The following is a 23,151-nucleotide window of genomic DNA, read 5'->3' as shown; positions in this document are numbered from 1 at the left end:
AAAAAACAGGAATGATTACTGTGAAATGAATGAAAGAAAACACTTTTTTTGTGTTAACTGTAAATATATAAATATATATATATATATATATATATATATATATATATATATATAAAATGAAGCTGGAAAATGAATTCAGAAAATGTGAAAAATACCCTCTCTTCCATCAAAAAGGCATATAGACTCCACATATGCAAGCCAGTGTTTTCCTATGTTTTGACGTGTTGCTTTTGGCCAGTTTTTGGCAGCTGGCGTGAGTCTCTATGATTCTGGATCACGGTAAAACAGCATGGCACATTTTACTAACAAATTGCAAATGGACACTTTGAGACACTTTCATTATTTTAACTTAGGTAATAATTAGTCACTGTCAGAACCAGGACAGAGGTTGTGTAAATCAGAATAAATTTACTTTGCTATAGCAGCAGTCACAAATGAAGCAATAAATTAAAAATAGCAAATTTTTACAGGCTCTAGAGATCGCAAATCAAGATCTCTATCCGAAGTGTGTGTTGCGAGATTACATCATTCTACCCTTACAAGGCTAAGTGTCAGTCTGAAAATAATACACTGCATATACAATAGTTTCAGAAGAGCACATATTACTGGATTGTGTCTGAAACTGATATACTGTGGGTATCTTCATGTCATATTCTTATGGCGGGAACACACAGTCAGAAATTTCCGATGGAAAAAGTCAGACGGATGTAGCACTACCCCCGGAGGAGCTAGTGAGTATTTTCGGGCGGCATTTACCTCTATCTTCTAGCCATCCAGGGTAGTAGATGAGAGTTGAAAAAGTTCAATGTCCACACTTTGCACTTCTTTTTCTAAGATTTATTTGCGGAACTTGGTAAAGAAAGAAGAAGTGGTTGAAGAGGTAGAAGGGTAGAAGGGTAAACAGGTAGGTTCAGGTGCATAATTTCAATCAGGTAACACTCCGGCTTCGAGCAACACAGTTCTCATCGCCACTCTAGCCAGAGTGGGTTTTGCGCACCCGGATAGGTTCCTTTCACTGGCATAGCAGCCGGAATGGCGCACGGAAAAAGGTACAGTCTCGGCCACAGACCTTCCCTCAGATTGAGACACTTTCAGTCCAGAATCCGACAGAGAAAAAACATGCATGCTCGGAAACAATTTGGCACATGCTCGGAAGCATTGAACTTCATTTTTCTAGGCTTGTCGTAGTGTTGTACGTCACCGCGTTTTTGGTGGTCGGAATTTGGTGTGTCCGTGTGTATGCAAGACGGCTTGAGCGGAATTCCATTGGAAAAACCCGTCAGAGTTTATTCCAACGGAAAAAACGGTCGTGTGTACGTGGCATAACAACAGCATTTGGCATGTTTAAATATAATTTCTGTGTTATTGAATTGTAAAAGAATAAATAAAGCAAAACTTTTAAAATAGCTGAGGGGTTACTGGGAAACCCCTATCCTCTACTTGATGTTTCCAAATTAGGGAGGCCACCATATTACGTAGCCGAAAAATGTTTCATGCCGGTGCTAAAGTGCTACCACTTGCAGGGTCAAGCTCTGCTTCTGTTGGGCACCTATTCCCATGTGTGCCTCTCTCAGTGATCCCAAGACCCTACATTAGCTTTCACTAGGTGCTCCCTACAACCCTAATTCCATCCCCCCTCCCTATTGGTATAATGACAGAGTAGCACCCAAAAGTGAACCCGATTCAGACTTTAATGGCACAGTAAACAATTGGAAAGTACAAAAATAATTTTATTAGAAAAAAAAACACATACATGGTATACAAAAGGACAGGACGATAATTAAAAATGCCTGGGAGAGACCTTGCTGATGCAGTATAACTACCTTGTGTCTTGTTGCTGTGCTCAGTCTTGCCATGATGAAACTGTCTTCCACAACCTCACCTTAGTAGCAGAGTTTGGCTGTTCCTCACCTAATTATAAGTCTCCTACACAGCTGTTTCTGTTTCATTTACTGACTGTGTTTCAACCTACATATGCTTGTTATAATTGATTAATCATACTCCTGACTCTAATTATACAAAATACCTGACTTTGTGCAAATGTGCAAAGTGTGCAAGTGTAAGAAATTATGTTGGTTTGAAGCCAAAGGGTAGTCACACCAAATAATATTATTTATTATAACAGTTTGCGCAGCGCTTTACAACATGAGGGCAGAAAATACAGTTGCAATGCAATTCAATACAGGAGGAATCAGAGGGCCCTGATCGTTAGAGCTTACAATCTAGGAGGGAGGGTCAAGTGATACAAAAGTTAATAACTGTGGGGGTGATCTGATAGAGAAAGTAAAAGTTGGGTGAGTGGAAGCCAGTGGAGGGGTTGACAGAGAGGATTAGCAGACATTGAGTGGTTAGTAAGGTCAATGAGCTTGGCAGCAGCCTGGCAGCAGCATTCATGATTGATTGAAGGGGGATAGCCTAGGTAAAGGTAATCCTGTGAGGAGGGAGTTGCAAAAGTCAAGGCGGGAGATGGCCAAGGAGTGAACTAGGAGCTTTGTGGTGTCATTGGTTAGAAAGGGGCGTGTTTTGGAGATTTTGCGGAGGTTGAGACAGCAAGATTTGGAAAGTGTTTTGGACGAGGGGCCGAAAGGATAGTTCAGAGTCCAGGGTTACACCTAGAACCTTGGCATGCGGGGGCAGGCTGATAGTAGTGTTATTGACAGAGAGATCAGGGCAGAGGCACGTGAGGAAGGAAAAATCTTGAGCTCAGTTTTGGATAGCTTGAGTTTGAAGAAGTGGTGTGACATCCAGGCTGATATGTCTGTTTGTAAATTAGTGATACGTGAGGAGAAGGAAGGAGTGAGCTGAGGGGTAGAGAGGTAGATTGGGTTTCGTCAGCATAGAGATGGTATTCAAAGCCATGAGAGGCTATTACCTGACCCAGGGAGGAGGTGTAGATGGAGAATAAGAGAGGTCCAAGAACAGAACCTTGGGGGATCCCGACAGAGAAAGGGAGAGGAGCGGAGGCAGTAGAGTTGTAAGTGACACTAAAGGTGCGGTTGGATAAATAGGATGAGAACCAGCGAAGAGTACAGTCATGGAGACCAAAGGCGTGGAGTGTTTTGAGGAGTAGGGGGTGGTAGGAGTACAGAATAGTGTCCATTGGATTTAGCAGTTAGCAGATCCTTTGCGAGTTTTAAGAGAGCAGTTTCTGTGGAGTGTTGAGGGCAAAATCCAGACTTAGGGGATCAAGAAGGTTATTCTTGGCGAGGTGGACGCTCAGTCGGTTGTAGACCAGATGTTCAAGGAGTTTGGATAAAAAGGGGAGCATGGAGATGGGTCGTAGGTTGTTAAAAATTCTTTTGTTCACTCACTTTGCTTCTTGTAAAATAATAAAAATAATCAATTAAAATACATATTTTTGAAAGCATTCTTACTTTACAGAATTTCTTTACTAGGTTACACCTTGCTAGTGCCGAGTTGGATCCCCTTTTGCCTTCAGAACTGCCTTAATTCTTTGTGGCATAGATTCAACAAGGTGTTGGAAACATTCCTCAGAGATTTCCATTCATATTGACATGATAGCCTCACGCAGTTGCTGCAGATTTATTGGATGAGATCTGGTGACTGTGGAGGCCATTGGAATACAGTGACCTCATTGTCATGTACGAGAAACCAGTTTGAGATGATTTGACCATTGTGATATAATACAATATCCTGCTGGAAGGAGCCATCAGAAAAATGTGTATTCGCTAACAGACAAATTTAAAAGGAAATTCCAATGCCTATATTTTACCGTATAGAAAAGAGAAACAAGTGCGGGACTTTAAATGAAGCATGTGCGGGAAACTGTTTACAATAAATGGGGGGAATGAATCAAAGATAATAAATCTGGAATAGGTTTAAATATTTTATTACTTTCACATAATGCACCGTCCATGACTATATTGCACTATTGAAGAAATAGATAAACATATATGTTTCACAGATTAGTTGGGGGACAAGGTACGTGGGCAGTGACCCAAATATATAAATGCAATGAGTACAGCGAGCTGTACTATATTATTGAGACATAAAATAGATATCACATATTAAAATGGAAATTACATCGCATGACACTGCAGTGATAATACATTAATGCATGAGGTATAGAGCTCTACGCGTTTCGCGACTGTTGGTCGCTCATCAGGAGCAGGCATGCATTACATTGGTTATCTGGAACGACATAAGCACATAGCTGGTTAAACGGGGCATCCAACATTTGTGGGGGCTGAGGACTCATCGAAAAGCCCCAGATGGTACTCACCAGGTTGCCGATTGCCGCTGGCACTAGAGTGAAGCTCCGGATGGACCCCAGGATTGGGGTGGTCACTGCCGGGGACTAGGGCTGGAGAATGAGGGGTGCAGGGCCCGTCAGGGGAGCGCACCCAGGTGGCACAGGCATGAGGCATGGTGTATTGAATGCACTGTGGTCGGTAAGGAATGATGGCTGTATTGGAAATAAATGAAGAATGTATTATGTTTGAATGGGATATGGAGATATGATGAAAAGGAAAAGGGGGGAAGGGGGGGAGGGAAACAAGCAAAGGAGAAGGAAAAAAGAAAAAAGAAAAGGAAAGAGAGAAAAAAAAAAGAGAAAAAACAGGGATGGGGAAGAAAGACAAAGAGAAATGGGAATATAGAGATAGTAAAGTGAGGTGAAGGTACTGGGTGTGGTGAGGTATAGGAGAGAGGAAGAGGATCACCTGTGAGTTCCGAGTGTGCTGCATGGAGTGATGACATGTGAAGAGCCAAATGCCTGTACCTGCCATAGGTTACACCCTCTTATAGGGACCACCCCCCCAATGTTACCCGCCCAGAGACACGCATACGAGGGGGAGGAGAAGGGAGGCGTCTGCATTGGTGCGGGGTAACCGCCCAATGATGCGGCGCCGTTTGACTCCTGTAACCCCTCGTGGATGGTATACCAATACACCGCACGGAGACCTAGTTCCGTGTCAGGTGATGGAGGCGTGACATCGACACGCACTGCCCGCCCATCCGTCCGTGCGTCTTCGGAGCACAGGACGGAGAGCGTGTGCAGTGAGTGTTGCTGCCCCCGGATAGGACCACAACCCACAGGGGGCCGGAGATGCCAACACCCTTAACCAGACAGCGCCAGGGAACCTGTGAACAGATGTGGAATGGCCCAAAATACCCAGCCGTACTCAAAATGTGACAGATACTAATGAAACAGTTGTAAGCACATTGCTGCTAGCACTTAGAAAAACAACAATAATGCAGTACTGGATATTAACACAAAATAGACAAAAATGTAGTCCCGTAAAATACATGCTTCCATCCCTAGTTATGGTATATAAAGTGGGCGGGGGGAGGGTTGGTTGGGACTTTAAATGAGGTAATGGGTCAATTACCTCCATCCCTAATTAGGTATAGAAAAGAGAAACAAGTGCGGGACTTTAAATGAAGCATGTGCGGGAAACTGTTTACAATAAATGGGGGGAAATGAATCAAAGATAATAAATCTGGAATAGGTTTAAATATTTTATTACTTTCACATAATGCACCATCCATGACTATATTGCACTATTGAAGAAATAGATAAACATATATGTTTCACAGATTAGTTGGGGGACAAGGTACGTGGGCAGTGACCCAAATATATAAATGCAATGAGTACAGCGAGCTGTACTATATTATTGAGACATAAAATAGATATCACATATTAAAATGGAAATTACATCGCATGACACTGCAGTGATAATACATTAATGCATGAGGTATAGAGCTCTACGCGTTTCGCGACTGTTGGTCGCTCATCAGGAGCAGGCATGCATTACATTGGTTATCTGGAACGACATAAGCACATAGCTGGTTAAACGGGGCATCCAACATTTGTGGGGGCTGAGGACTCATCGAAAAGCCCCAGATGGTACTCACCAGGTTGCCGATTGCCGCTGGCACTAGAGTGAAGCTCCGGATGGACCCCAGGATTGGGGTGGTCACTGCCGGGGACTAGGGCTGGAGAATGAGGGGTGCAGGGCCCGTCAGGGGAGCGCACCCAGGTGGCACAGGCATGAGGCATGGTGTATTGAATGCACTGTGGTCGGTAAGGAATGATGGCTGTATTGGAAATAAATGAAGAATGTATTATGTTTGAATGGGATATGGAGATATGATGAAAAGGAAAAGGGGGGAAGGGGGGAGGGAAACAAGCAAAGGAGAAGGAAAAAAGAAAAAAGAAAAGGAAAGAGAGAAAAAAAAAGAGAAAAAACAGGGATGGGGAAGAAAGACAAAGAGAAATGGGAATAAGGAGATAGTAAAGTGAGGTGAAGGTGTGGTGAGGTATAGGAGAGAGGAAGAGGATCACCTGTGAGTTCCGAGTGTGCTGCATGGAGTGATGACATGTGAAGAGCCAAATGCCTGTACCTGCCATAGGTTACACCCTCTTATAGGGACCACCCCCCCAATGTTACCCGCCCAGAGACACGCATAAGAGGGGGAGGAGAAGGGAGGCGTCTGCATTGGTGCGGGGTAACCGCCCAATGATGCGGCGCCGTTTGACTCCTGTAACCCCTCGTGGATGGTATACCAATACACCGCACGGAGACCTAGTTCCGTGTCAGGTGATGGAGGCGTGACATCGACACGCACTGCCCGCCCATCCGTTCGTGCGTCTTCGGAGCACAGGACGGAGAGCGTGTGCAGTGAGTGTTGCTGCCCCCGGATAGGACCACAATAGTGCAATATAGTCATGGACGGTGCATTATGTGAAAGTAATAAAATATTTAAACCTATTCCAGATTTATTATCTTTGATTCATTCCCCCCATTTATTGTAAACAGTTTCCCGCACATGCTTCATTCAAAGTCCCGCACTTGTTTCTCTTTTCTATACCTAATTAGGGATGGAGGTAATTGACCCATTACCTCATTTAAAGTCCCAACCAACCCTCCCCCCGCCCACTTTATATACCATAACTAGGGATGGAAGCATGTATTTTACGGGACTACATTTTTGTCTATTTTGTGTTAATATCCAGTACTGCATTATTGTTGTTTTTCTAAGTGCTAGCAGTAATGTGCTTACAACTGTTTCATTAGTATCTGTCACATTTTGAGTACGGCTGGGTATTTTGGGCCATTCCACATCTGTTCACAGGTTCCCTGGCGCTGTCTGGTTAAGGGTGTTGGCATCTCCGGCCCCCTGTGGGTTGTGGTCCTATCCGGGGGCAGCAACACTCACTGCACACGCTCTCCGTCCTGTGCTCCGAAGACGCACGGACGGATGGGCGGGCAGTGCGTGTCGATGTCACGCCTCCATCACCTGACACGGAACTAGGTCTCCGTGCGGTGTATTGGTATACCATCCACGAGGGGTTACAGGAGTCAAACGGCGCCGCATCATTGGGCGGGTACCCCGCACCAATGCAGACGCCTCCCTTCTCCTCCCCCTCGTATGCGTGTCTCTGGGCGGGTAACATTGGGGGGGTGGTCCCTATAAGAGGGTGTAACCTATGGCAGGTACAGGCATTTGGCTCTTCACATGTCATCACTCCATGCAGCACACTCGGAACTCACAGGTGATCCTCTTCCTCTCTCCTATACCTCACCACACCCAGTACCTTCACCTCACTTTACTATCTCTATATTCCCATTTCTCTTTGTCTTTCTTCCCCATCCCTGTTTTTTCTCTTTTTTTTTCTCTCTTTTCTTTTTTCTTTTTTCCTTCTCCTTTGCTTGTTTCCCTCCCCCCTTCCCCCCTTTTCCTTTTCATCATATCTCCATATCCCATTCAAACATAATACATTCTTCATTTATTTCCAATACAGCCATCATTCCTTACCGACCACAGTGCATTCAATACACCATGCCTCATGCCTGTGCCACCTGGGTGCGCTCCCCTGACGGGCCCTTCACCCCTCATTCTCCAGCCCTAGTCCCCGGCAGTGACCACCCCAATCCTGGGGTCCATCCGGAGCTTCACTCTAGTGCCAGCGGCAATCGGCAACCTGGTGAGTACCATCTGGGGCTTTTCGATGAGTCCTCAGCCCCCACAAATGTTGGATGCCCCGTTTAACCAGCTATGTGCTTATGTCGTTCCAGATAACCCACGTAATGCATGCCTGCTCCTGATGAGCGACCAACAGTCGCGAAACGCGTAGAGCTCTATACCTAATGCATTAATGTATTATCATTGCAGTGTCATGCGATGTAATTTCCATTTTAATATGTGATATCTATTTTATGTCTCAATAATATAGTACAGCTCGCTGTACTCATTGCATTTATATATTTGGGTCACTGCCCACGTACCTTGTCCCCCAACTAATCTGTGAAACATATATGTTTATCTATTTCTTCAATAGTGCAATTTAGTCATGGACGGTGCATTATGTGAAAGTAATAAAATATTTAAACCTATTCCAGATTTATTATCTTTGATTCATTCCCCCCATTTATTGTAAACAGTTTCCCGCACATGCTTCATTTAAAGTCCCGCACTTGTTTCTCTTTTCTATACCTAATTAGGGATGGAGGTAATTGACCCATTACCTCATTTAAAGTCCCAACCAACCCTCCCCCCGCCCACTTTATATATTTTACCGTATTTATCGGCATATAACACACACTGGCGTATAACATGTACCTTCAATTTAAGAGGGAAGTTTCAGGATTTTTTTTTTTTTTAAATAAACCACTTTGAAGCAAAATAATAGTCAGTGTCCATCTGCAGCCTCAATGCAGCCTGATCTGTGTCCATCTGCAGCCTAAATGCAGCCTATTTGCCCACTTGCAGCCCATCTCTCATCAGTGCAGCCTAATCCCATTTGCAGCCTCACCATCTCTGGTGCTGTGAGGGAATCACCAACACCGAGACGTCATCTCCTGTTCACTCGGCTCTCAGTTGCATCGGCAGTCACATACTCCCACCTCCACCATCGGCATTGGACCAGTTCCTGTGATTGACAGAACACTGGTCCAATGCCGGAGGCGGGACTGTGTATGACGTCAGAGCCGGGTGAGAGCAGAGTAAACAGGAGATGATGGTTCAGTGAATTCCAGCGGCGCTCTGCGGCATTCGTCCCCCTCCGATTCCCAGGTACACTATCTGCGTATAATACGAATCCGTGATTTTCCCCCTATTTTCAGGGGGGAAAAGTGCGTGTTATACGTGGATAAATACGGTAATAGTTAGTAATAGTCAAGTTATTATTAGTTCATTACTATTTCAGATTTTCTAATTTTCAGGTTTTCAAGTTTAGAATTAACAAATTTACGAATTTACAAATTTACAAATTTTCAAATTTACGAATTTACAAATTTTCAAATTTGCGAATTTACAAATTTACAAATTTACGAATTTACGAATTTTCAAATTTTCAAATTTACGAATTTATGAATTTACGAATTTTCAAATTTACGAATTTAGGAATTTACAATTTGTTTAAATTTAGGAATTTACAAATTTTCTAATTCACAAACTTATGAATTTTCAAATTTACGAATTTACAAATTCATGAATTTACGAATTTATGATTTTTCAAATTCACAACTTTACGAATTTTCGATTTTACAAACTTACGAATTTTCAAATTTACACATTTTTTGTATTAGAATTTACGAATATTCAGAAAAATGTGTTAAACGGGTTTTCGTTAATTTGAATATTTCCAAACTAACAAATTTGTCCAAATTTGTTAAAAAACTAATTTGGAACTAAATGAATTGCACATGTCTAATATCTTTCTCATTGATAAACGATAACACCATTGCATTGACTAATTTGTATATAAACTTAGATAAGTTCTTCAACCCAAAGCAAAACGTCCTACTGTATTCTAAATGAGTGATTATCATGTGCAGACACTGTGAGCAAAGCAATTCGAGAATAATTACTGATAAACTAATGACTCTAATGGAACTTTGGTATTTGTTACCACACATTCCTGTCTGTGTAAGGTTCTATCTCTATTAAATAGAAGGTCACAGGTTTAAGGACAAACTCAGTTTGCTTCATTCCTGCAATGCCAAAAAGTGATTCTTTGCCTGCTCGTGAAATACTGTAGTAGATATATGAATTGAAGGCACATGGAAGCCGATGACAGATTTATGAGTGATTGCATTTGCAATACTATCTGTGAGCATGTCTCAGCTGGTGTCAGTAATCTGGTGTAATATACAACACTTTGCTAAGATGGAATATCATTTATCCCACAATGCTACTGATCACGGTTAAATTTATAAATACTGCACAGTGGAATAAATATCATTACGGGGGCTGCTGCTCCACAGTATTGAAAATGAACTTCTAAAATGAAAAGATTATAGATCCTGTTTGTAAAAAAAAAAAAAAAAAATCAAGAGCTTGATATAACTAGAGAGAGTTGTGTGGCGGGAGCAGGTAGACTATAGGGAGGATTTTCCAGTAAGGCTGTAAAGGGATCAGCAATGAGGTTCAAATTGCTGTTACCCTCAGCAATAAATCAAATTGTAGTATTTGTCAGTCATAAATATGAAAAGAAACATTGATCTTTGTAGTTTGCTATACTTTACGTATTTGTATATTGGAGAATTGTGGGATTTTTAACCACTTCAATACCGGGAATTTTCACACCCTTCCTGTCCAGACTAATTTTTAATTTTCAGCGCTGTCGCATTTTGAATGACAATTGCGCGATCATGCAACACTGTACCCAAATTGCATTTTTGTTTTTTTTCCCCCACAAATAGAGCTTTCTTTTGGTGGTATTTGATCACCTCTGCAGTTTTTATTTTTTGCGCTGTAAACAAAAGAAGAGGGACAAGTTTGAAAAAAAACACAATATTTTTTACTTTTTGCTATAATAAATAATTAAATATCCAATTTTTTTAAAAAATAATAAATTATATTTTTTTTCCCTCAGTTTAGGCCAGGGATCCTCAAGCTACAGCCCTTCAGCTGTTGTAGAACTACACATCCCATGAGGCATTGTAACACACTGACATTCACAGACATGACTAGGCATGATGGGAATTGTAGTTCCTGAACAACTTTAGGGCCGTGGTTCGAAGACCCATGGCTTAGGCCGACGTATTCTTCTACATATTTTTGTTTAAAAAAAAAGGGTGGTGAATGGCAAATGTATGGTTGTGCCACATCCAGTATATATTAGAAAATAAAAAAGGGTGTTCCCCTGGGTGGACTTTTAAGGCACTGATAGTATTACGTAATTCCAAATATACAAGATATTGAAGTAAAAACAGAGGGCTAGATTCAGCAAGAATTTACGACGGCGTATCTATTGATACGCTGCGTAAATTCAAAGCTGCGCCGGCGTATCTTCTTTCTGTATTCAGAAAGCAAGATACGCCGAAATTAGGCTAAGATCCGACTGGCGTAAATCTCTCGTATCTGGTCGCTAGGTGGCGCTGCCGTCGATTTCAGCGTAGAATATGCAAATGAGCTGGATACGCCAATTCAGAAACGTACGAGCGCCCAGCGGAATTTCTTTTACGTCGTTTGCGTAAGGCTTTTTCCAGCGTAACGTTACTCCTGCTATATGAGGCATAGCCAATGTTAAGTATGGACGTCGTTCCCGCGTCAAATTTTGAAAATTTTACATCGTTTGCGTAAGTCATTCGCGAATAGGGCTTTGCGTAAATTACGTTCACGTCGAAAGCATTGACTATTTGCGACGTGATTAGGAGCATGTGCACTGGGATACGTTCACGGCCGGAGCATGCGCCGTTCGTGAGAAACGTCATTTACGTGGGGTCATGTTTTATTTACATAAAACACGCCCACCTCTTGAAAATTTGAATTAGGCGCGCTTACCCCGGCAGATTTACGCTACGCCGCCACAATTTACGGAGCAAGTGCTATGTGAATACTGCACTTGCCTCTCTAAATTGTGGCGGCGTAGCGTAAATAACATACGCTACGCCCGCACAAACTTACGTCCCCCTACCTGAATCTAGCCCAGAGTTTTTATTCACAATTATACATATTTATCAAAAAAATTAAATATTGAATTAAAATATACAGTTTTAAAGATTTTCACCACATAGGTAAATACTAGACATGTGCACAACAAAAAATTTCTTTTTTGTTTTGTTTTGTAGATTTGCAAAGATTCGTATTTCGCACGACGTAAGTTTTCCTATTCTGACCCGCTCGTATTTTCGTAACAGTTTTATTTTCGTTTATACTAAATGATTCGTAATTCTGTCTAATTTATTTTCGTTAATTCGAAATTTGTAATTTGTAATTTGAAATTTGTAATTTTGTTAGATAATAATTTTCGTTTAATGGATTCGTAATTTTGTACTTTCGTAAATACATCGCAACACGCGGCTAATCCATATTAAGATAGACTTTCTCTTAAGCCCCGTACACACGGTCGGACTTTTTGCCAACAAACGTCAAAATGAGCATTTTCCAAAATATCCGACCGTGTGTACACTCCATCGGACAAACTTTTTCGGTTTCAAAAGTCCGGCCAACTCCCTTCAGACAAAAATCCACGGAAAAGTTTGTTTGAAGTCCGATCTTGTGTACGAGGCTTTACACTGTCCAATGTGACTCAGCACAAAAGAGATAAGCTGATTGGCTAAGATATTAAGTAATCACTCACTAACTACACTGCCCAGTGCCCAATCGAAAGAACTATACGAGTACACAAATTTACAAACAGACAAACGGATTTACAAAACACACACATGAAAATACGAACATACGTATATGAACATACGAATGAAAATTACGAACAGACAAAGGATTTAAAATACGGAATGCAAATAGCTCGTTATAGATGTCATTTTCGTTCTTTTGTTGTTTCGTATTTTAGTAAGATTGTCCAATCGTATGTTCATATTTTCGCTTGTTTGTTATTTTGCTTATTCATAATTCCGTAATTTTCGTATTTTGGTTCTTTCAGCTTTTCAGATGTTCGAATTGACCCGAATGTACGAATACTAACAAATTTGCGCGCGCCCTCCAGACAGTCAGGAAGCCCAGGATGTTATATGACGCCCACCCAGAATGGAAGATCCCTCCTGCGGACATCATATGACTTTCGGCGGGATGGGAAGTGGTTAAGGTGCATAATAAATCAATAGAAAAAAATAGTTAAAAAGTATACATTTTAATAATACATAAAAACAACGCATTTGCATTAGAAAAGACTCATACAGTACAGTGCTTAAAGGTACAGCACAATGGTGTGATTCCCAACATGTTTCTCCCTATAATGGGGCTTCCTCGGGGATGCTGTCCAAATGAATATCAGAGGTATTTCACAATTGATAATGGTTCAGGGGGTCAGGCAGACACCATAAGACCAGAAACCGGACTTCAGGCAATCATAGGAGGCAAAAAAGGTGACCACAAGGACGAGAAACTTCTATTTGGGGACACTGAGCACATAATTTGAGGTTGTGTAGGGAGTGTGTGTCTCGCCTCATGGTTCCATCTGAAAATAATAACTAACTAATAATAACTTAACTATAACTAACTATTAAATTATAGGTATTGGAATTTCTTTTCAAATTTGGCTGTTAGTGAACGCAACGATTACGAAATTTAGTAGCGAATGCCGTATCTAAATGAATGGAACGCAACAAATTATTATTAAATAACAATACAATAATAAACGTTTTTTTATTATTATTTATTATTAATTAGTTCTGTTCCATGTGTTTAGATGCGGCATACGTTATTTCGGATAATTCGTAACTTTGGATAAATTTGTATTTGTTACATTCACTAACAGCCAAATTTGAAAGAAAATTCCAATACCTATAATTTAATAATTAGTTATTATTAGTTATTCTTTCAAATTATCTGATTATCTTTCTTATTTTTGCATTTTTGAATTTTCTAATTTTCAAATTTACGAATTTACGAATTGCGGTCATAACAAATAATCCGAAAAACAAAACACAAAAAAAAACTGAATAAAATGAACACAAACGATTCAGTTTCCATTGATTTGACACCAAACCCAGGTATGATCGGCTCATCACTAGTGTAGCACCCTCTAGTATGCTAGAATAAGATTCATGTTAGAGTATGTAAATTGTTTGGCATGGCTAGCAGCCAAGCCTGTGTTTTTTCTGGGTCAGGGTCTGAGTGACTTTGGGAGGCTGAAGAGTTCAGTTTTTCAAAAAAGTTTGGTTTTTATGTCTGCAATTGCTTAATGAGAGCCTCAGTTCAACAATCATACTGCAAGGTTTCCTTTAAAACAGCGGTCCCCAACCTCCCCGGCACCAGGGACCGGCCGCTCGGGAAGTCAAGCCTTCAGGGACCAGGGGGTGGCATGGTGGATTGGTGGTTATTTGTGTGGTTGTTGCACAGACCAGAGGAGGGGGTGGGTGCGGTTTGGCTGTTATTTGTGTGGTGGTTGCAGCCTGTCATGGTGGGGGGAGGGGCAAATTGTCACCTCGGGGGGGGGGGATCAGGGGTGAGCAGGGTTTTCAGCTTGTCAACTGGGGGGTGTGGTGGTTGCAGCCTGTCACTTGGGGGGATGCAGCTTATCACCAGGGGAGTGGTGGTTGCAGCCTGTCACCTTGGGGTGGAGGGGTGCAGCTTATCATCTAGGGCACAGGTGTCAAACTGGCGGAAATCCAGCTGTTGCAGCCTGTCACCTTGGAGGGGGGTGTTGCAACCTGTCACCTCATGAGGGTTGCAGCTTATCACCTGGGGGGGTAGTGGTTGCAGCCTGTTACCTCGGGGGGGGTGTGTGGTGGTTGCAGCATGTCACCTTGGGGGAGGGGTGGGGGTGGTGCAGCCTGGGTTCTCACCAGTGCTATGAGAGCCTGTCCCTTCCTGGCTTTCCTCCCTTCCCTTCTTCTTCGTGACCACAGGGGAGGAAAAAAGTAGTGGTGCTATGAGAAGGGGAGTGGGTGCCCTCTGGTGGTTGGAGGGTGGCAGTGCAGGTTGTGCTGGCTCCCAGCAGGCCACGGACCGGCACTGGTCTGCGGCCCGGGAGTTGGGAATCCCTGCTTTAAAAGATATCAGGATTAAATTTATAGTCCTGTAACTTTAATAAATGTATATCCTGTATATGTCCTTATTTTGATTGTATAAGTGCAACTTAGGCCCCGTACACACGACCAAACATGTATGCTGAAACTGGTCCGCGGGCCAGTTTCAGCATACATGTTCGGTCGTGTGTAGGCGCGAGCGGGCCGAATTCCAGCAAACATTTGCCCGCCAGGCCTTTTCAAATATTTGTGGACGTGTTTTAAAACAGTCCGCTGGAATCCTGCCCGCTCGGACATGTACGGTCGTCAGTACAGACCTACCGTACATGTCCAGGCGCCCGCCATCCCTCGCATGCGTCGAATGACTTCGACGCATGCGTGGAAGCCTTTAAATGGCAGGCCCGCCCACGTCTCCGCGTCATCGCCGCGGCGACGACGCGGACACGCCCCGCGTATTGTTTACGCGCGGACTTCTGTACGATGGTTAGTACAACCATCGTACAGAAGCCCTTTGGCAGGCATGTACGGTGAAAACGGTCCGACGGACCGGTTTCACGTACATGTTTGTTCGTGAGTACCCGGCCTAAGTGGTACATTTTTCCACATATTCTAAAGAAAAAGGCTTTTTTTTGGTTACTAAACCACATCTTAACATTCTGGAAAAAGAGGGGGTGGGGGTGGTGCAGCTTGAGTTCTCACCAGTGCTATGAGAGCCTGTTCATGGCTTGCTCTCCTCCCTTCCCTTCTCCTTCTTCGTGACCACAGGTAAGGAAAAGAGTAGTGGTGCTAGGAGAAGGGGAGTGGGTGACCTCTGGTGGTTAGAGGGTGGAAGTGCAGGTTGTGCCGGCTTGCTCTGCCTTCTGCCAACCCCCGCTGCACAGCCCGACTCCCAGCAGGCCATGGACCGGCAACAGTCCGCGAACCGGGAGTTGGGGATCCCTGCTTGAAAAGATATAAGGATTAAATTTATAGTCTTGAACTTTAATAAACGTATATCCTGCATATGTCCTTATTATTTTGATTATATTAGCCAGATTCAGAAAGAGTTAGGCCGGCGTATCAATAGATACGCCGACCTAACTCAGAATCTGCGCCGACCTATGTTTAAGTGTATTCTCAAACAGAGATATGCTTAAACATATCTAAGATACGACGGCTTGCGCCGTCCGATCTTAGGTTGCAATATTTCTGCTGGCCGCTAGGTGGCGCTTCCATTGCAGTCGGCGTAGAATATGCAAATCAGTAGATACGCCTATTCACGAACGTACGCCCGGCTGCCGCAGTACATTTACACCGTTTACGTAAGAGATAGGCCGCCTAAAGTTATTCCATCAAATAGATGGAATAGTAATGTTAAGTATGGCCGCCGTTCCCGCATTGAAATTCGAAAATTTTACGTCGTTTGCGTAAGTCGTCCGTGAATAGGGATTTACGTAGTTTACGTCCACGTCTAAATCAATAGGCCCGTGCGGCGGACGTAGCCGCAATGCACACTGGGAAATGTAGGCGCACGGCGCATGTGCAATTAAAAAAAAATGTCAAAAATGTCAGGTCAAGCCCCATTAACATAAAACACGCCCCCTTAGATAAATTTGAATTAGGTGCCATTACGCCCGCCCGCTTTAGGCTACGCCGCCGTAACTTAGCAGGCAAGTACATTGTGAATCATGTACTTGTCTCGCTAACTTACGGCGGCGTAGCTTAAATGCCTTAAGCTACGCCGCCTTAAAGTTGTGGCCATGTATTTGAATCTAGCTAAATAAGTGCAACTTGGTGGTACATTAGTCCACATATTCTATAAAAAGGCTTTTTTTTGGGATAATATACAATTTTTTTCTGAAACCGCATCGAAACATTCTGGAAAATGAGTTGATGTGTGGTATGTAATCTTATCAGTCTTAAAACAATTTGCAAATTACAGAGGTCTAATGAAAAGGAACACACACAAAGTTTTCCGTTTTGAGATGACATTGTTGTGATGTGCCGTATAACAGACATCTTTTTTAACTTTGGTTTAATGTCTTGTTCTCCATTTTTCAATTTCCTGTCTTGGAATTTTGAAACTTGGGAGTAATAATCTCATATCAAAACAAAGATTATAGATATAGTTTAGTAACAGTACAGACTTGCACAGTCAACCTTCATCCATCATACGTGACCTTGATTGTCTTGATATAACTTAGCTCTGACCAGACGAATTGCATTTCGGTGGGTAGGGGGCCCTGTGTAGGACTTTTGTTAGCCTTCTCCCTGACTGCTCAATTTAAAGAGACATTTTGCTTATAAGGAGCACAGTCATTTGTCAGAAATGATGCCTTATTCAAGGAAATTTACCTTGCTATATAAACTGGACTTTATTTTCCAAGGATTCATGATAGTGAATAATAGGTAACAGCATGCAACACAATTAAATATTCATTTATCAGGAATGAATATTTATGATAAATACAGATTCTCGTGACAAGAAAATGAGGTTTGGTGGTTAATAAAGTCTTTTCACAGCAGGTAAAGAAGAATCCTGACCAAAACTATATATGGCTCCTGGAAGGGCTGTCCCTGATTTCAAGGGACTGTCCCTGATTTGAAGCAATGTCCCTCATTCCGCCTAATTTTTCCCTCATTTTGGTATGATCCAGGGCCGGTGCAAGGATTTTTGCCAACTCAGGCGAAGGTGCATTTTGACGCCCCCCCCCCCTCCCACGCGCATGCACAGGGCACAACACATCAGGGTACAGTGCACATCAGGGCACAGCGCCTGTGTGTGCTTTGTAATGGCTTTCCATGTACTTTAATGCACATTATCACTGTGTGTACCTTTCATTCAATTAATTATCAACTTCGATTGACCCCCCCAACAAAAAAAAAACACCTACCATCATTCCTATAATGACACATTGCTCCTCTAAATCCCATTTCTTTCTATGCATCGTTCCAAACAAGTCCACTTTGATACAAAGCACGCCTAGTACATAAGATCCTATTTAATGGATTCTCCTGCAAGTCAGTGATCCACAAACAAAAAAAAAAGAAATCCTGGCAGTACCGGAAAAAACAATTAGCTGCAAGCAATTCCAATGAGAAAGTAGCAACCCAGACCCCCCTTTCAGTTGTTCCCCCGAGCAGCGCAGGAGAGACAGAGGGACAGTCTGACATGGGAGACACACAAGAGATAGCAGCAGCAGAGAGACGCACAGACACTCACTACCTACGGCCCCTCACCGGAGCCCGGTCACCACCGCACTGCTCGGTACAGCTGCCGCCAGCACTCTGCCCGCCGTGTCCGCCCTCCTTTTCTTCCGTTCAGCAGCGTAAAGCTCTATGATGTCACAGTCAGCGATTGTCCTTCACAGGCTTCTACGTTGTGGAATGGGAACGCAGCCCGTTCGTCACACCCTCTGGTTCCTCCCTGCCAATAGCAGAACCCGCCTGTCAACTGGGACACGCCCCGCTCTGTTCTGAGTGGTAAGTTATGGGATGATCCCTTGGCCCCTCCCCAGGCAGCTCTTTGAAGTGAGGTTGCCAACTGCGGAGATAATTGGGATAGATGGATGATGGACGGGGGCGGGGCAGACAGCCGCAGCGGCAGTTTTCCGCTCATTTTTCCTGTTCGCAATGGCGCTGTAAGGCAAGTGCCCAAGTTGCCTTGGGCTAGCGCCGGCCCTGGTCTGATTCATATAGATGTATATAAAATGCACTTTTTATCCATCAAAAAGTGTTTTCCAGCGCTAAACCTTTCATCTGATTTCTAAATTGTTGCATTTGTAAATTCCAAAAGCCAATATAAAGGAATAGTAGTGTTAAAAAAAAGCACTTGTTTAACCAATCTTGTTTTTTTTGTACAATTCTCCTTTAAGGGGGAGTGGCAAGGGGTGTGTCCTATGCCTGCATACTTTTGCTGATAGGTGTCCCTCATTTCTATCTCCAAAAGTTGCCGTAACCAATGTAGCTTAGTTAGCTCAGTATAGAGCAAACAAAAATAGTACGATTGGTATCTATACAAAACAGAGCAAGTCCTTCCAAGAATTTCTATTGGAAATTGCAAGTCGTCTTGGAATCATGCTGACAATCCATCCTCAATATACACTATATTACCAAAAGTATTGGGACACCTGCCTTTACATGCACATGAACTTTAATGGCATCCCAGTCTTAGTGCGTAGGGTTCAATATTGAGTTTTCCCCACCCTATGTAGCTATAACAGCTTCCACTCTTCTGGGAAGGCTGTCCACAAGGTTTAAGAATGTGTCTATGGGAATGTTTGACCATTCTTCTAGTAGCACATTTGTGAGGTTAGGCTCTGATGTGGAGAAGACGGCCTGGCTCGCAGTCTCCGCTCTAATTCATCCCAAAAGTGTTCTATTGGGCTGAGGTCAGGACTTTTTGCAGGCCAGTCAAGCTCGCACATCCATGTCTTTATGAACCTTGCCTTGTGCACTGGTGTACAGTCATGTTGGAACAGGAAGGGGCCATCTCTAAACTGTACCCAGAAAATTGGGAGCATGAAATTGTCCAAAATGTCTTGGTATGCTGATGCCTTAAGCGTTCCTTTCACTGGAACTAAGGGGGCCAAGTCCAACACTTTAAAAACAACCCCGCACATAATCGCCCCTCCACCAAATGATTTGGACCAGTGCGGAAAGCGAGGTCCATAAAGAGATAAATTAGTGAGTTTGGGGTGAAGGAACTTGACTGGCCTCAAACCAATAGAACACCTTTAGGATTAATTAGAGTGGCGACTGCTAGCCAGGCCTTCTCGTCCAACATCAGTGCCTGACCTCACAAATGCGCTTCTGGAAGAATGCTCAAACATTCCCATAGACACACTCCTAAACCTTGTGGACAGCCTTCCCAGAAGAGTTGAAGCTGTTATAGCTGCAATGGGTGGGCTAACTCAATATTGAACGCTACAGTCTAAGACTGGGATGCCTCATGTGCGTATAAAAACAGGCATCCCAATACTTTTGGTAATATAATGTAAGTATGCAGATGAGTTTGCTCTGGCTTTTTTAATCTGCATATTTGTTCTTGCACAATACCCCAAAAACTATAATTTTCTGAAAGGGGCCATTGAGAGTAGCCCTTATTTTTATCCCATGAAGGCTTTACAGTATTTCTATACTATTTGCATCTTGTCTAAAGATAGCATACCAGGAAAGCAATTTATTCAGAGCTAGGTTGGACATTTTTTAATCTAGATCAGCCATTCTCAACCAGGCTTCAACGGACCCCTAAGGTTCCTCTAGAGCGGGCCTCTCAAACTGGCAAGGCTGACAGTTACAAGCATGACTTCCATAGGCAAAGGCAGGATGGGACTTGTAGTTTTGCAACAGCTGGAGGGCCTCCAGTTTGAGACCTTTGCGTCTAGAGGTTGATAGGGCTTCTTTGAGCTGTGGCTGATAGACTTTCTATCTGATTGTGCTTGCATAGTCCCAAGGTCAACACCACTTGGCAGAGCCAGCGACATGTTAGCATTGATCATCTTATTTGTCTCCAAGGGTGGAATTTTGATTACCAATGTAGGAGGGCATTTTTATCAAAGACCCCCAGATTTAGCAGGGGTAACTCCAAGAGACCTGAGATTTCTTTCAAGGGTGCCCCTGGGGTAAAAAAGGATGAGGAAGTCTGATCAAGATGGTAGATGTATGGACCCAGAATTGGTGAATTGCAGCAGAGTGCTCATCGCCTCCATTTAAACTGCATAAGTATAGTTTGCAAAAGTAAGTACTTGGTCTGGACCCAGAGTTCAGGACAAATCCTGGAATGTTTCATCACAGTTACATAGTCGGTAAGGCTGAAAAAAGACAATAGTCCATCCAGTTCAACCTGTGAAGGTGTATGTGTACCAGTGTCTATAATGATTACCCATATCCCTGTATGTTATGTCCTTTTAGATGTATGTCATAACTTGCTTCTGCGCATGCACGTTTTTTTCCCCGTCGTTAAAGCCTACACACAACCGTTTTTCATGACGAGAAAAACAATGACGTGAAAAACGACGAGAAAAAATAGAGCAGGTTCTAAATTTTTAATGGCCATTTTTCACATTGAGAAAAATGCTCTGGAGCCTTCACACGATCATTTTTAATGACCACTTCAAAAAAATTGCATTTTTCTCGCCATGAAAAACGGTTGCGTGTACGCGGCATAAGAGTCTTTTAAAACTATTAATACTCCCCGCAGCCACCACCAATTGTGGGAGAGAGTTCTACACCTTTATAGCCCTAACAGTTAAGGACCGCCTATGCAGTCTAAGGTTAAACCGCTTCTCCTCCAGTCTCATTGTGTGCCCCCAGGTCCTTATACTCTCCCTAGGATAGTTTAAGTCCTACGCTGGGATCCCCATTGAGATATTTGTAGATCGCTATCATGTCTCTCAATCGTCTCATCTCCAGCGAGAATACATTTAGTGTTTGCAGCCGTTCTCGTAATTGAGGTCCTCCAGTCCTCCTATTAATTTCATTGCTCTTCTTTGGACTCTCTCCAGTTCCAGCACATTCCTTTAGAGGACTGGTGACCAGAACTGGACGAAAAACTCCAGATTAGGCCTAACCAGAATTTTAGAAATGAAAATGTGTCATAAAGGTACAGTAAGTAACATAATGTGCAGGCAGCTTGGTGTTGCCTTGGGAGCTTCTACTACCCAAGACCAGTGTTTTTCAACTCCAGTCCTCAAGGCGCACCAACAGGTCATGTTTTCAAGCTTTCCATTATTTTGCACAGGTGATTTTATCAGTTTCACTGCCTTAGTAATCACCACAGCCGTTTCATCTAAAGGAAATCCTGAAAACATGACCTGTTGGGGCACCTTGAGGACTGGAGTTGAGAAACATTGCCCTAGACCACAACCTGTATTCACTCTTCTGAAGTCTAGTTCTAATTGTGTCTGCTTTAGACATGTGCATTAGTTTTCGTGCGAATGCATTTTCGTCCGAATTTCTGGGATTTACACGTTCGCTTTAACAAACTATAATGAACGCACAGAATCTGAAATCCGAAAGATCCGACATAAAAAATGCTTTATTTTCATTTTTTTGCGACAACAGTTCAATATACATAGAAGATTCCACATGACGGTAACAATAGTGATCTGTGTTTATCAAACCTGCGGTTGAATGTGCCTAACCTAACTCTATTACTGTAGTCCAAGATTATTCTACATAGAGAGAAAAGATTTGACATGAAGATTCGCCGAAGCATTCGCCGGGAGCGGACATTTATGGTCAAATGTGCCACCCATAGGCTATAGAAGAATTCTAATGTTGGTTGACTAGTAATAATAATTAATAAATATAATTATTACTACAGTAGTGTCATACAACATTAGAATTCTACTATAGCTTGTGGGCGGAGCATTTGACCAGAAATGTACGCTTGCGGCGTCGTACAGTTTAGCTGCTTTGTCGAATCTTCTTAGAACATTTGACAGAATTAAGGTCAAATCTGTCAATTGAAGGCTTATGGTGTCTGTAGAATGTTCTAAGAAGATTCAACAAAGCAGCTAAATTGTACGACTCCACAATCATACATTTCCGTTCGAATGCTCCACCCATAAGGTATTGAAGAATTCGAATGTTGGTTGACCAGTAATAAAAATTTATAAAAATTAATAAATACAATTATTACTAGTCATACAACATTAGAACTCTACTATAGCTTGTGGGCGGAGCATTCGACCGGAAATGTACGATTGTGGCGTCGTACAGTTTAGCTGCTTCGTCGAATCTTCTTAGAACATTCGACAGACACCATAAGCCTTCAATTGATAGATTCGACCTTAAAGGGGTTGTAAAGGTAAATGTTTTTTCACCTTAATGCATCCTATGCATTAAGGTGAAAAAACATCCGACGGTACCGCCCCCCCCGAACTTCCGTTTTACTTACCTGACCCCTCGAAAGTCCCATGTGATCGTCTTCAGTTCCCAGCCTGGCCGTTGATTGGCTAGGCTGGACGGATTGATAGCAGCGAAGCCATTGGTTGGCGCTGCTGTCAATCACAGCAGATGACACGGCGTGCCAGGGGGCGGGGCCGAGTGATACAGTCGGCGGCTATGCCCGTCGCTGTATCACAGGAGTGCGCTCGCAAAAGCTTTCCACCATGTTCGCTCGCTCGCATGAAGGTAGAAAGCTCTTGCGAGGAGGAGCTGAGACAGCCGCCGAGGGACCCCAGAAGACAGGATTCGGGGACACTCTGTGCAAAACGAGCTGCACAGTGGAGGTAAGTATAACATGTTTGTTATTTAAAAAAAA

General features: G+C 42.9%; 2 long non-coding RNA genes across 2 annotated transcripts; both read right to left on the bottom strand.

Moving 5' to 3' along the window:
- Window positions 1–3,840: 3,840 nt before the first annotated feature.
- Window positions 3,841–5,059, bottom strand: LOC120931165. The gene is made up of 3 exons (XR_005747834.1): window positions 4,683–5,059; window positions 4,244–4,426; window positions 3,841–4,152 (listed from the first exon to the last, which is right to left on the bottom strand). It is a non-coding gene; the product is annotated as an uncharacterized LOC120931165 (long non-coding RNA).
- A 454-nt stretch (window positions 5,060–5,513) lies between these two features.
- Window positions 5,514–6,373, bottom strand: LOC120931164. The gene is made up of 3 exons (XR_005747833.1): window positions 6,308–6,373; window positions 5,878–6,060; window positions 5,514–5,786 (listed from the first exon to the last, which is right to left on the bottom strand). It is a non-coding gene; the product is annotated as an uncharacterized LOC120931164 (long non-coding RNA).
- Between the last annotated feature and the right edge of the window lie 16,778 nt (window positions 6,374–23,151).

The sequence above is a fragment of the Rana temporaria genome, chromosome 3 (assembly GCF_905171775.1).
Source record: "Rana temporaria chromosome 3, aRanTem1.1, whole genome shotgun sequence".
In the NCBI taxonomy this organism is placed as follows: Eukaryota; Metazoa; Chordata; class Amphibia; order Anura; family Ranidae; genus Rana; species Rana temporaria.
Note: the sequence above shows the minus strand (reverse complement) of the source record. Positions and strands in the feature narration are given on the sequence as shown.